Source organism: Choloepus didactylus, chromosome 1 (genome assembly GCF_015220235.1).
Source record: "Choloepus didactylus isolate mChoDid1 chromosome 1, mChoDid1.pri, whole genome shotgun sequence".
Classification (NCBI taxonomy): Eukaryota; Metazoa; Chordata; class Mammalia; order Pilosa; family Megalonychidae; genus Choloepus; species Choloepus didactylus.
In genome coordinates, this window is record NC_051307.1 from 247,572,916 (window position 1) to 247,585,870 (window position 12,955).

At 43.7% G+C, this 12,955-nt stretch overlaps 1 protein-coding gene across 5 annotated transcripts in view; it reads left to right on the forward strand.

Moving 5' to 3' along the window:
* Window positions 1-12,955, forward strand: part of MGLL (monoglyceride lipase) — a 134,796-nt gene that overhangs the window by 37,597 nt on the left and 84,244 nt on the right. The gene's annotated exons all lie outside the window — the stretch shown is intronic.

Sequence of the window (12,955 nt, forward strand, 5' to 3'; positions counted from 1 at the left end):
CCCTGGGGTCAAGTAATAATCTCTTACATTTATAAAGCACTTTCGGTACAAAATAGGCCCTGGTTTTCTCCCAAGGGACTTCAGATGGATGTGGTGTAGTCAGTTCAAGTGCAAATTAAGCCCTAGTTTAACTGTACAAGTTTTACATAGCATTTCAAGCCAGAATAGTAGAAGTCTCGAAAAGCCACATCAGTCGCCAGAAAACACCGAGCACACACAGTTCATTCAGACACACATGCACATACAGATATACACACACACATACATACATACACATACACATATACACATACATATATACATACATGCATACAAATACACAATATATACACATATATACATGCATGCACACACATGCATACAAATACAATACATACACATATACACATGTGCACACATACACACATATACATACATGCATACACATACACAGTACCTACACATACACACATACATACATACACACACATACACACATATACACATACATATATACATACATGCATACAAATACACAATATATACACATATATACATGTATGCACACATACACACATGCGTACAAATACAATACATACACATATACACATGTGCACACATACACATGACATATACATACATACATACACATACACAATACCTACACATACACACATACATACATGCCCACACAAACACACACATTCACACATATATATGCATACACACACATGCACACACACATACATCCTCAGACCGAGTGGAAAATTCCATTTGATTCTTTGTCACATAACCAACTCCATCGTAGCCATCAAAATGCAGTGCCCATGGCATAAGTCAGTATGTAGTTTCTGCATCATCTTTGTGACATCTTCCATGGCTGGCAAGGCTCCCAATTTAGATCTCTCTTTGCCTGTTGGTCTTTAAAAGAAGAGTTCCTGGTGACTGAAAAATGGTGATTTCTCCACAGCCACAGCATATAATTCCATCATCCTGGCTCAGATCCAGAAATGTTGCTTCTGTTTTATTTCACTTGAAAATAGATAATTAAATGATGATGCTGAAAAGAGGGGCAGGGGAGCGGTGATGGGGGCTGGGAGTCCTGGTAAAGGGGAGGGAAAGCTGTGTTTGTACAGAGAGAAGCTAAGGCAGGGGATAAAAAGCTTGTAAGCACAGAACTGCAAATTTGGTTTGCATACACCAAGAGCCCTTTTAAAGCCAGCTCTGTGCTGTGCAAGCATCTCTGTAATTGAGAATATTGACTAAATTATTTCCCATTATGGTTGTGATGTTCTTCAGTGCTTTGTAAACTGTTCCAGGAACATTTGTGAGACTGTTTGAGAAATAATATTCAAGGATTATCCTGGTTTAAACTATGGGGACTGTGTCATTAAATTTGGTACTTTCCATGCTGTGTAAAGGCTGGAGATAGGTGTGATTTTATTTTTCTATTGTGTCTTCAGTCATATTTGTTGCAATCGTGATCATTAGGTTCTACCTGAAAAAATATAGGGAAATCCTAAAAGAAAAGACTATTTATACCATAGAAATGCTAAACTGCCTCCAAATATTTGAGTATTTTCTGTCTTGGCATCAACCCCCATCTTATCAGAAAACTTTGGCCAAATCTATGGGATTAAGTAAATGTACCTTATTTGTTTTGCCTGACTATAGCGTTTTGAAACACAAGAAAAAGGCGCTTCGAGTAAAAGAGAAAAAGAAACAACCCACCTTTGAATGTTTCCAGAAACATAACTCTCTGTGACATTCTAAATATAGTGAAAAATTGGTTGTTTGTGCTTTCCTGTCTCGAGTTCCTTGATTTATCAGTTTCTTACAATGACTCATTGGAAGAACTCTCTCTGGCAAATGCCTAAGGGGGTGTTTTATTCAAGAAATGAATCCATTTGGATGTGGGCGTGACTTTGGCTGTCTACAGATGAAAAGGATCGTGGCTTCCTTAGTAGGAGAAACTGAGTGGGTTGCCATTGTGGTGGGTTTTGTGCTGGCTGGAGACACGGGATATTGTTTTCTAGTGATCTTTGCTTTATTTCCCTCTTGCTGATAAGTGTGTTAGTAAGTGAAGGAAGGATTTGAACCCAGGACCAGTGATTCTAAAGTTCTGATCTCCTCCTAGTGCTCTCCTCACATACACACACAATGACGTATCCATGCATGAATGTGTACAGAGACAAACACAGTCTTCACCCTTTTCAACATAGCTCTTACATTTAAGTAAAGTAAACCTTGGAAAGACATCAGGATATTGTTTGCCAATTGGAGGTACATGAAGGATTTAACTCACGGGACCGGACAAAGCTGCTAAAGGGGCTGTAGCTTCACCAGGACCAGCCCAAACCTCATCTGTCTTTAGTCACCTTGTTACCCTGCAGAAGTTATCCTCTCTGCGTATTTGCAGAGGCATGCTGCTGGAACCTTACACCCCAGAGAGCAAAACAGCGCAGACTCAAACACTTCTGAATTGAAATCCCCGCTCAACTCGGATTCCAAGCTGCATGATCTTGGAGATGTAACCATTCCACGCTTTATTGTTCTCATCTACCAAACTGGCAATGTAAGACTGTAATATGGTAAAAGATTGTGGTGACAGGATTCATATAAAGTGCCCAGCATCCTGCCCCCTCCTCTAGGAACCCTTTGAACCATAATGTAGACCACCTGCTGTGCTGGGTGCCAAAGCGTGGCTGACTCCTAGCGTCTAAAGGGCCCCGCTGACCTATTTGACAGTGAGTGGTGATTCTGCTACTGACCATACAGAAAGCCTCTGTGAAGGCTGTATTTCCAATTCTTGGTTTCCTGGTGCTAGCAAAGCACTTAGTCACTTATGCCATTCTTGATCTCACCCATAAGCCTCCTCAACTGGGCCATATTGTTGGCCTGATCCATGGGTGGACACCTTCTCAGGGGGTCCCACTGAGTGGGGCCAGCAAGCCTGAGGCTGGGAGTCAGGAGGACTGGGTTCTGGTCCTGGCTTTGCTTCTCCAGGACAAGCTGTATCAGCTCTCCAGGCCTTCAGAGGCTGCTGTGAAGGCAAAATGGAACAATAGCTATCGAAATGCTTTACAAAGTAAAAGAGCTACTGAAAGTGGCTTTATTGCTGGTTTCTATAATGCAGATAAATCTGACATTGACTGATTTTAATACCATGGGTCTCATTGCTCCAATAGATTACAAGATTTCAATTGCTAAGACAGAAATCTCGAGACACTATGGCAGTCCAACTCTTTTTCTTAGCATGTCTGGTAGACCAGCTTGTGCAGAGTGGTGTTCAATAAGTATCTAATTTAACTTTGTTTTGTAGTTGAATCTTAGAACTGTATCTGGTGAGCATCTGGCTTCCAGGTATAAATAGCTCGCCAGCAATGAGAATTATGATTCCCACCAATTATTGAGTGCTATTTGCATGCCAGTCCCTTTTTGTACTTATCTGTAATTCCTCATAACAATATTATTATCCCCATTTTATAGTTGAGGAATCTGAGGCCATATAGCCAAGGATTCTAACCAAGTCTGAAGATTCCAAAGTCCATTCTCATTCCACCAAAGCACACATCTCAGTAGGGGAGTGGTTTGGCAGCATGTACCAGAAACCCGACTCTAGTAGCTTAACAAATAGAGGTTTATTTTTCTCCTGTGTCATATGATGTCTGGAGAAGGTGCAAGAATGCCATAACATCATCAGTGCCCAAGGCCCTTTCTGTACTTTTGCTCAGCTCTTCTTTCCTGGCATGTGGCTTTCAATCCCATGGGCACCAGCTCACCTTCTAAGCAGGGGAGAGAAGAGGGAAGCGACAAGGAGGAAGGAGCTGGGCTCCTATCCGGGAAGCAAACCGTAACCAGTGTTGGCGACGATGCAGAGAAATTGGAAGCCTTGTGCATTGTTGGTGAAAGGTAAAATGGTGCAGCCATTGTGGCAAACAGTTTGGACATGCCTCAGAGGGCTTAAACATAAAATTACCATATGACCCGGCAATCCCACTTCTAGATATATACTCAAACAGATACTTGGACGTCAGTGTTCATAGCGGCATTATTTATAATAACCAAAAGGTGGAAACCACCCAAGTGTCCATCAGTTGATGAATGGATAAACAAAATGTGGTCTAGCCATACCCTGGAATACTACTTCACTGAAAAAAAGAATGAGGTTTTGATTTATGCTACAACACAGATGAACCCTAAAGACATCGGGTTGAGTGAAATAAGCCAGATACAAAAGGACAAATATTGTCAAATCTCACTATTATATGAATAGCTAGAATACGCAAATTTATAAAGACAGAAAGTAGAGTAGAGTCTCCCAGGGGCCAGAAGGGTGGGAGAATGGGAAGTCATTGCTTAATGGGTACAGAATTTCTTTTTGGGGTCATGAAAAAGTCTTGGTAATGGGAGGTGATGGTAACACAACATTGTAATTGTAATTGATGCCACTGAACTGTACACTTAAGAATGGCAAAGTAGCAAATTTCATGTTACCACAATAAAATAAAAGAAAGAAAGAGAGAGAAATAAAGAAAAAAAAAAATTCTTTTTTAGCAATCCCTAGCAGACCCCAACTCCATCTCATTGTATTGCATCACATGGCTGGCTGCGCCTAGCTGCAAAGGAGGCAGAGAAATGCAGCTTTTTAACTGGACAATTGCTGACCCAAACAAAACAGGGTTCTGTTAGCAAGAAAGAAGCAGAGAATGGATGTTGCCAATAGCCAACCCAGCCTCAGTCACACCACACTTCCGGGAACAAGGTTTATTATTTAAGAGAGCATTTGTCAACCATTTCTACTTTCTGCATTTTGGGGGATTATAACACAGCTAACTCCCAGTGTTACCTTTCTTTCATAAAGTTTTTCTGTGAAGGCTACTATTAGCCTCATCAATAAGTATCAATTACAGTTCGTAATTGCACATTGTCTTAGTTTGCCAGCACTGCTGTAACAAAGTACCTTGGAATCATTGGCTGAAATAACAGAAATTTCTTGTCTCATGGCTGTGAAGACTCAAAGTCCAAAATCAAAGTGTTGGCAGGGCTGTGCTTCCTCTTAAGGTGGAGAATCCAGTCTGTGTCTTTCCCCTGACTTCTGTGGCCAGCCATCCAACATCCATGCAGCTCCTTGGCTTATGATGTTATCACTCAATCTCTGCCACTGTCACTTGGCCGCCTCTCTCTCTCTCTCTCTCTCTCTCTCTCTCTCTCTCTCTCTCTCTCTCTCTCTCTCTCTCTCTCTTTCTCTCTCTCTCTCTCTGTGTTTATGTGCAGATTTCCTCTACTTATATGAACACCAGTCATATTGGAATTGGGCCCTGTATTAGTTAGGGTTCTCTAGGGAAACAGAATCAGCAAGAGATATCTATAAATATAAGATTTATAAAAGTGTCTCACGAACTGTGGGTAGGCACAAGTCCAAATTCCATAGGGCAGGCAGCAAACTGGAAACTCCAATGAAGATGCTTGATGAACTCCTCAGGCAGCAAACTGGCAACTTCGATGAACTCCTCAGGAAACGCTTCGCTGATCAGCTGAAGAAGAAGTGAAGTCTCACTTAGAAGTCTTCAACTGATTGGATCAAATCCAGCTGAATGAATTCTCTCATTGTAGAAAACATACCATTTGTTGACATAATCCGTCATAAGTGTAGTCAGTTGACTGATGATTTAATAAACCAGCCAGATGTCCTCGAAGTAACAGTTAGGCCAGTGCTTGCTTGACCAGACAGCTGGGTACCATCACCTGGCCGAGTTGACACATGAACCAACCATCACAGACCCATCCTTATCCGGTTTGGTCTCATAATAATTAAGAACACCTTCAAAGGTCCTATTGAGAAATAAGTTCGTATTCACACAACAGGGGGTTAGAATTTGAGCAAACCCTCTGTGGGGGACGCAGTCCAATCCCTAATGCACACAGGCACTAACTAGCATCCTAATCATAGAGTGAGCTGTCTTCCCCAGAAAAACTTAAGCAGCCCCTCTTTAGGTGCATAGCTTTGTTATGGTATTTGTCCTCCTGTGTGGTAATGATTCATTTACCGTCTAGGGAACTAACACCTGGCAAAGACCGTGCCTTATTTGTGTCGTGTGTTCGACTCTCCTCTTGACCCCCCTGCAACCACCTCATCTCCCACGCATAGCCCAGGCCTGAGCAGAGAGGAAAGGCGTCACCACTGTGTTGAATGAATGGAGGAGTCTATGATCCAAAAACAGATCTGACCGGGTGTATTTTAAGTATTTATAGTAGAACGGCCACATCAAAGTATTCCAAGTTAGCCAGAGAATATTAGAGCTTGTGATGGTGGAGAGGATATGGCCGGGCGGCTGTTGGAACTTTGGGTCTTGGCCAAGAGGGCAAGGAGCTGTCGAGGGGAGCTTTGAAGTGATGGAAATGATGCTTGAGGAGAGGAGTGACGAGGCACCCCAGGAACCTGTGGCTGGAGGTGCCGAAGCAGGGGAGATGGAGACCTCAGAGCTGCAGAGCCCTCCTCTGTCTGGAGGGCTGGGGGGACGGCTGGCTCCCATAGGGTAGATAGGGGCTTGCCAAGAAGCAAGACGTGAAGAGAGACAAGCGATCACTCTAGAGCCACGGTTCTCAATCTCAGCTCATCACTGAAATTGCCTGGGGAGATCTGAAAAATACCAGTGCCCCAGCGCTCGCCTACATACACTCTGATTTCACAGGTCTTCGGGGTGGCGTGGGCATTGGGGTTTTTAAAAGCTCTCCGGGTGATTCTGAAAGTGTAGCCAAGCTCAGGAACCACCGTACCAGGCAGAGGAGGCAAAACAGGCAAAAATGTTGAGATTGCTTTTCACCTGATTCAAAATACCCATATGTTCATGTTCTATTCTGGTAGAAGTCCTGACCCAACCCCATTTCGCCAGACCCTAAAGGTTCTTCGGGAGCAGGCCAGGCCCGAAGGGAAGCCAAGCCCCCCAGCATGCACAGCTCTGGGGTCTGCAACTCGTCCTGTAGGATATTGTGGAGAAGCTTGAGCAGGAGGGTGGCAGGGTCGGGTTGGGGAGGAGCACTCCAGCCAGGAAGCAGGGAGGACCATCCGGAGACTTCTGGAATGCATGACGGAGGGAGATGGGGACAGGCCCAATGTGAAGGGTGAGCAGGTGGAAACAGCAGAAGATGGGATTTTCTGTGACATTCTAAATATAGTGCTCAAGGAAACCGGGGCTTGTGTTCACTCGGTTCTCCAGTTCCCCAGCTGCTCACGGTGACTCATTGGAAACTCCTCGGCCCTTCCGTGCTAGCAGAGCCGCCGGGTAATTTGACCAGGAGAGATGGGGTTGGACGAGTGGGAGGAGATGGGGAGGACATCTGGGGTGAGAAACATCAGGAAGCTAAAGCCCATTTCATCCCAGAGAATGGTCATTAAAACTGTCGCAGCCAGAATCCTTTTTAGAGACCTCACCCTACCCGGCTGAGCAGCATCTAACTTTGTAACATGGCATGGTTTTAAAAATAGGTTAGCCGAGGCCAGAGACGCTTTCTCTTTATTTACAAAGTATAAAGGAACCATCCTCAGCTGATTAACAGTGAATTAATTATCTGCAAATATTTGAGGGAAAGTGTAAAAGGGAGAAATTTTTTTTTTTTTTTAACTCAGCTAGGGGACGTGAGAAGCGAAAGTTTTGAGGGAATGTCTGTGGGTGGCAGTTACACATGATTCTCTTTGTTGGGTTGGGGATAGGCCCTACTCAGTCAGAAGACGACTATTTAGGAAATTCAGGAAAATTTTTTTAGAAAGATTTGACATGTGTGTTTGCCATATAGGGAGACAGATTTGAGTCAAGGTCCCTCGCTGGATATATTCCAAAATAGGTCACCATCAGTTACAGAAATATGTTTTTGCTTGAAGTGTTTGAAAATGTATTCACACTTTTTCCTGCCTCAGAAAATACGAGCGTGAAAAATAATTGAGTGGGTTGCCCTTTAATGCTTCAAGAGTTTATGGGGCCTAATGGCGAGGGTGACAGTGAACTTGCTGCAAATGTATAAGGTGCAGGAGAATGGATTGCCAGGTCTTTGCTGTCCCCTTCCCTTCCTCTCTCCCTTCCCCCCCTCTTCCCCCTCCTCTGCCTTTTGTATTCACAGTTAAGCATACCTAAGCCTACCATTTTTGCTATAATTCTCTGATTGGGGTTTACTTTGTCATTTGCCCCCATCTTGAAGAAGAGCCTCAGTTTGTCCATCTGTAAAATGAGAATAATCACCATGACATTGCAATGTGGTCGTGGGTAAGATGAGATAGAGCAGAGGTTCTCAAACTCCAGCTTGCACCGTTGGCAACAGAAAGTGGCTGGGCCCCACGCCCAGAGCTCCCGATTCGACTGGTCTGCAGCAGGGCCTGGGAATCTGCATCTCTGATGGGTTCCCCAGTGAGGCTGAGGCCGCTGGTCCTGGAACCCCACTTTGAGACCCACTGAGATAACGAATAACAAGCTGAGAACAACACCTGGGGTTTATTACATGCCCAATAAACGTCAGTTGAAGTGGAATCTGGAAAGCCAGGGTATACAAAAAGCCATGCTTTCCTGATAAAACAGGGCTGCCAACTCCTGCTGGGGCTGCCACAAGAAACAAATGACGGAAGTTTGAAGAGTGCTTGGTGTGGGTCCTACTGTTGGGTGAACTCAGGCTTGCTTTCTCCCTCCCACGACACCTCTTTTGCTTTTCGAGGAACTCTAGAGAATTGCTAAGTCCAGGTGCCTTGAGACTGGCAGCACATGGTGACACGTCGATGTGATTTGGAGACACCAAACCCCACAGAAACCGGGGAGAGTCCAGTTCAAGAGAGCTGGGCTCCTTCTGCCAAGCTCAGGTTCTCTCCGACGCCCATCCCTTCTCCTAACGTCCACCGCCCTGAGTGGATCTACACATCTGCTTTCGTTAAACAGAATTCAAATGCAAGCAGGGTTTTTCTTTAGACTGTTCAGTTACCCCTTGGGATAACAGGAGATGGTAACTGTGACAATAAGTGGACGCGTCCTAGGATGTTGCAAAACCGTCGTTGGAAATCCTGTATTCTACCTCAGACAGTGCTTAAACTTTTAAAAATACATGGAGAACTTTCTGAGGAACCGCCAAACTGCCCCATTTTACATTCCCACCAGCAATGAATGAGTGTTTCTGTTTCTCCACATCTCTCCAACACTGGTTATTTTCTGTTTTTGCTTTTTTTTTTTAAATAGCAGCCATCCTAATGGGTGTAAAATGGTATCTCATTGTGGTTTGGATTGGCATTTCCCTATTGGCTAATGATGTTGAGCCCCTTTTCATGTGCTTTGGATATATTCCTGCACCTCAACATGGGCTGGTGCAAGCCCTGCCTGCTGTGGATTGCCCTATAATTCTTATATGTTCTTACGTAACTCTTATATATTCACTGCTCTCTCTTTCGAGGCTGCCTGGTGGGAACCTGCTCAAGTATTCACCTCCCAGCTTGCCTTTGCCCTCAGACCGGTCATGCTCCCAGTTGACATCTTAGTTCTTTTTGAACAGTGAAGAGGCCTGAGCCAGGTGGGAGGAGCCAAGCCTGGGTCCTGGAGAGCCCCAGGGGGTTGCCTCGGGGCTGCCCAAACGGGGCCACCTGTACCAAGTGTTCCACATCCTTTTGCCACCTTAGGTAGGAACCGCTCAGCACTTTTTCTGCAGATTTCATTTGAGTAAAGGATTCTCTTATTTTATAAAAAACTTTTTCAAAAACTACCGGGCTGAATAATTTAGCAAGTGCCTTCCCGTTCTACAATTTTCACGGCTGGTAGCCGTGAAAGTGTTTTGTGAACTGGGAAGGCCTGAGCAATATGAAGAGGGGCGCTTATTTGTCATTATAATGGAAGGCTGGCATGGGGGAGGGCTGGCGCGGCTGGGTTGTGACAGTGTACATTCGTGGGGCCTGCGGCACTTGTTAAACACTGGGCTGAGCCCTTCCGCGAAACACATTCAATCCTCTCAGCAGCCCCTAGAGGTTCCAGCAGATGCCCCCTCACTAGCTGTGGCCCCAGCAGGTATTTGGTCCCCCTGGGCCTCACCTTCTTCCATCTGAGACCCAGGAAGTATATTATTCCCTATTAGTCAAGGTTCTCCACAGAAACAGGACTGTATATATATACATACTCACATATACACATATATTAAGAGATTTATTATGAGGAATTGGCTCACATGACTGTGGGCTGGGAAGCCCGAACTCTACAGGGCAGGCATCAGGCTGGAAATTCCAATAAAGTTGCTACTGGGGTTCTTTGTCCAAATCCCCCAGGGGAAGCTGGCTGATTGGAAATTCCGACAAGAGCCAATGCTGAAGTTGAGGCAGAAACTCTTCTTTGGACCTCTAAAATTCTCACTTCTGTCTTTTAAGATCTGTAGCAGATTGGATGAGGAGACCCCCCACACACACACACATATTGCTGAGGGCAAGCTCCTCTGTTGATTGCAGATGCAATCAACTGATTGTAGATGCAGATCCCATCTTGAAATACTCTCACATGAACAAGCAAGCCAGTGGGTGATCAAACAACTGGACACCTTGACCTAGCCAACTTGACATGTGAAATTAACCATCATACCCCCTTCATGGGATATCAGTATGGGTTAAAGGAACAAATGTATATGAAGGCACCTAGGTCAGTATTTAGTTGATGCAGATTACTTGAACCTTTGAAACACTGGTTTTTGTTGGGAATGGGAAGGAGGAGGGAAATACTTAAAAATTGACTTGGAAGAAGGCTGTGCTTGGAGATAATCTGATTCCTCTTAGCAGATTTTTTTTTACTTATCGATGACTATGTGCTGAGAAGAAAGGAACCATCTCTACATCTAAGGAACTCGCCCTGGTGGTGGTTCTCAACTGATGGTTCCAGAGCAAACTGGCAGCATCAGCATTACCTGGGAACTCGTTAGAAATGCACATTCTCAGGTTCTGTCCCAGACCTACCGAACCAGAGATGGGACCAGCCAATTGTGTTTAACAAGGCTTCCAGGCGATTCTTAGTCTGAGAATCACTGCATTATGGCAAACACACAAGTCATGTGCTAGGTTCTCTGAAAGAGGTGAGCTCTGGGAGCCAGGAAAGCCTAACCCTGGGCTGGAACAGGGGTGGGGTAAATAGGACAGGGAGCTAGAAGAGGAAGAAGAGGGGAAGGGGGGTTTCAGTCCAGATGGAGCAAATATGTGCCAAAGAGAGAAGAGGGAGTGAAAGTGGATGGAGCCGCTGCTGGGAAAGTGTTCCCTTATTTAGTAATCCTGGATGTCAGGAGTAAAATAGAAACATTTCATTTCTATGACCCCAATAGTCATTACACATCCCCAAAATGGGGACCTGCCAGGTGTGCAGAAAATGGGTAACATGACAAGTGGCACTGTGGGCTGATGGTTGAACATTGGACTTGGGTTCAAATCCTGACTTGACCACAACTAGCTTGGGGGGCCTGGGTCTACAGCACTTCTTTTTTTATATGTCCTTCTCAGGTTCTGGTACCAGGGATATGCTGGCCTTGTAAAATGAATTGGGAAGTGCTCCTTCTTATTCTATTCTCTGAAAGAGTTTGTGTAAGATTAGTACTATTTTTTCTTAACTATTGGTTAGAATTTTCCAGTGAAACCATCAAGTCCTGCAGGATTCTTTGTAGGAAGGATTTTAATTGTAAATTCAATTTAACATATATAGGACTACTCCAGTTTTCTTTTTCTTTTCGTGTCAGTCCTATTAAGTTGTATTTTTCAAGGAGTTTGTCCATTTCGTCTAAGTTGTCAAATTTATTGGCATAAACGTGTTGGTAATCATGTCCTCTTATATCCTTGGACCAGTTGCTTGAACATATCTGCACCTCAGTTCCCTCATCTGTAAAAAGGGGGTATTAAAATTTCTGGGTCTTAAGGTTTTCAGGAGGATTAAGTAGCCATTTATATGGAGTTCTTTTTATCAAAAGGTCTGATATACAGCATGTACCCAACTGTTAGTTTTTATTATCAATGGCATTAGACCACATTTCAGTTACTTGCTGAAGACACACACCAAAAATTGTCTGAATTCTATTTCTCAATAGCTAAATTGGATAGTGTCATAAGCATCATTCCAAAACTGTAAATTCACAAATTGCTGGTCTTTGTTCTGTTCCTGGTGTTAAAATGAGGGGCTTTGAAATTTCTGCTGGAAACATTTTCTGTCTTAAGGAACAGAGTCCCCCAAAGGCCCTAATAATGTACTCTAATTTCTTAATTATCAATCATTTATTGAGTGTCTCCCACATGCTCCTACTATGGGCTGGTTAGAGGGATAAGACAGTGTTCCTGCCCTTGAGAATCTTGCAATCTAAGGCCCTATCTAAAATGTGTTTTTAATTATTTGATTCTTGCCATGATCCATGAAGTAGAGAACTTCATGGTTGGCCATGGATTAGTAAGTTGTACACAGTCTTTGGAACCAGACGGGCAAGAATATAACTCTGCCCTTGACGCTTATTGCTTATGTAAACCTGGGCAAATTTCTTAATCTCTATGAACCTCCGTTGCCTCGTCTATAAAATGAGTAGATAGTGAGATTTTGCAGGATTTTTGTGTATAGTTATATAAATTTAGGATCCGTGACAAGTGCCGATAGACGGTGATGGTGATGGTGATGACGATGGTGGTGGTGATGATGATGGTGATGGTGAAAATGGTGATTGTGATGATTTCGGTGATGATAATAATGATGAAGAACATAAGGAATATAAGGCTTTGAGAAGGTTAAATATTTCCTAACCAGGAGGTATTGTTTTTTTTTTTAGCAAACTAAGAATTTATATTTGAAAGAAAATAACCCACACAAAGGCCTTTTGTCACAAAGATTTATGTCACATAGTTTGGCATTAATTATAGCAAAACTCTTCCAGGATGCTCCAAAATGAACCAACAAAGCTACTTTCTTCTAACTTCTTAAATGCTTTTCTTATGGGCATGGTCCTGCTT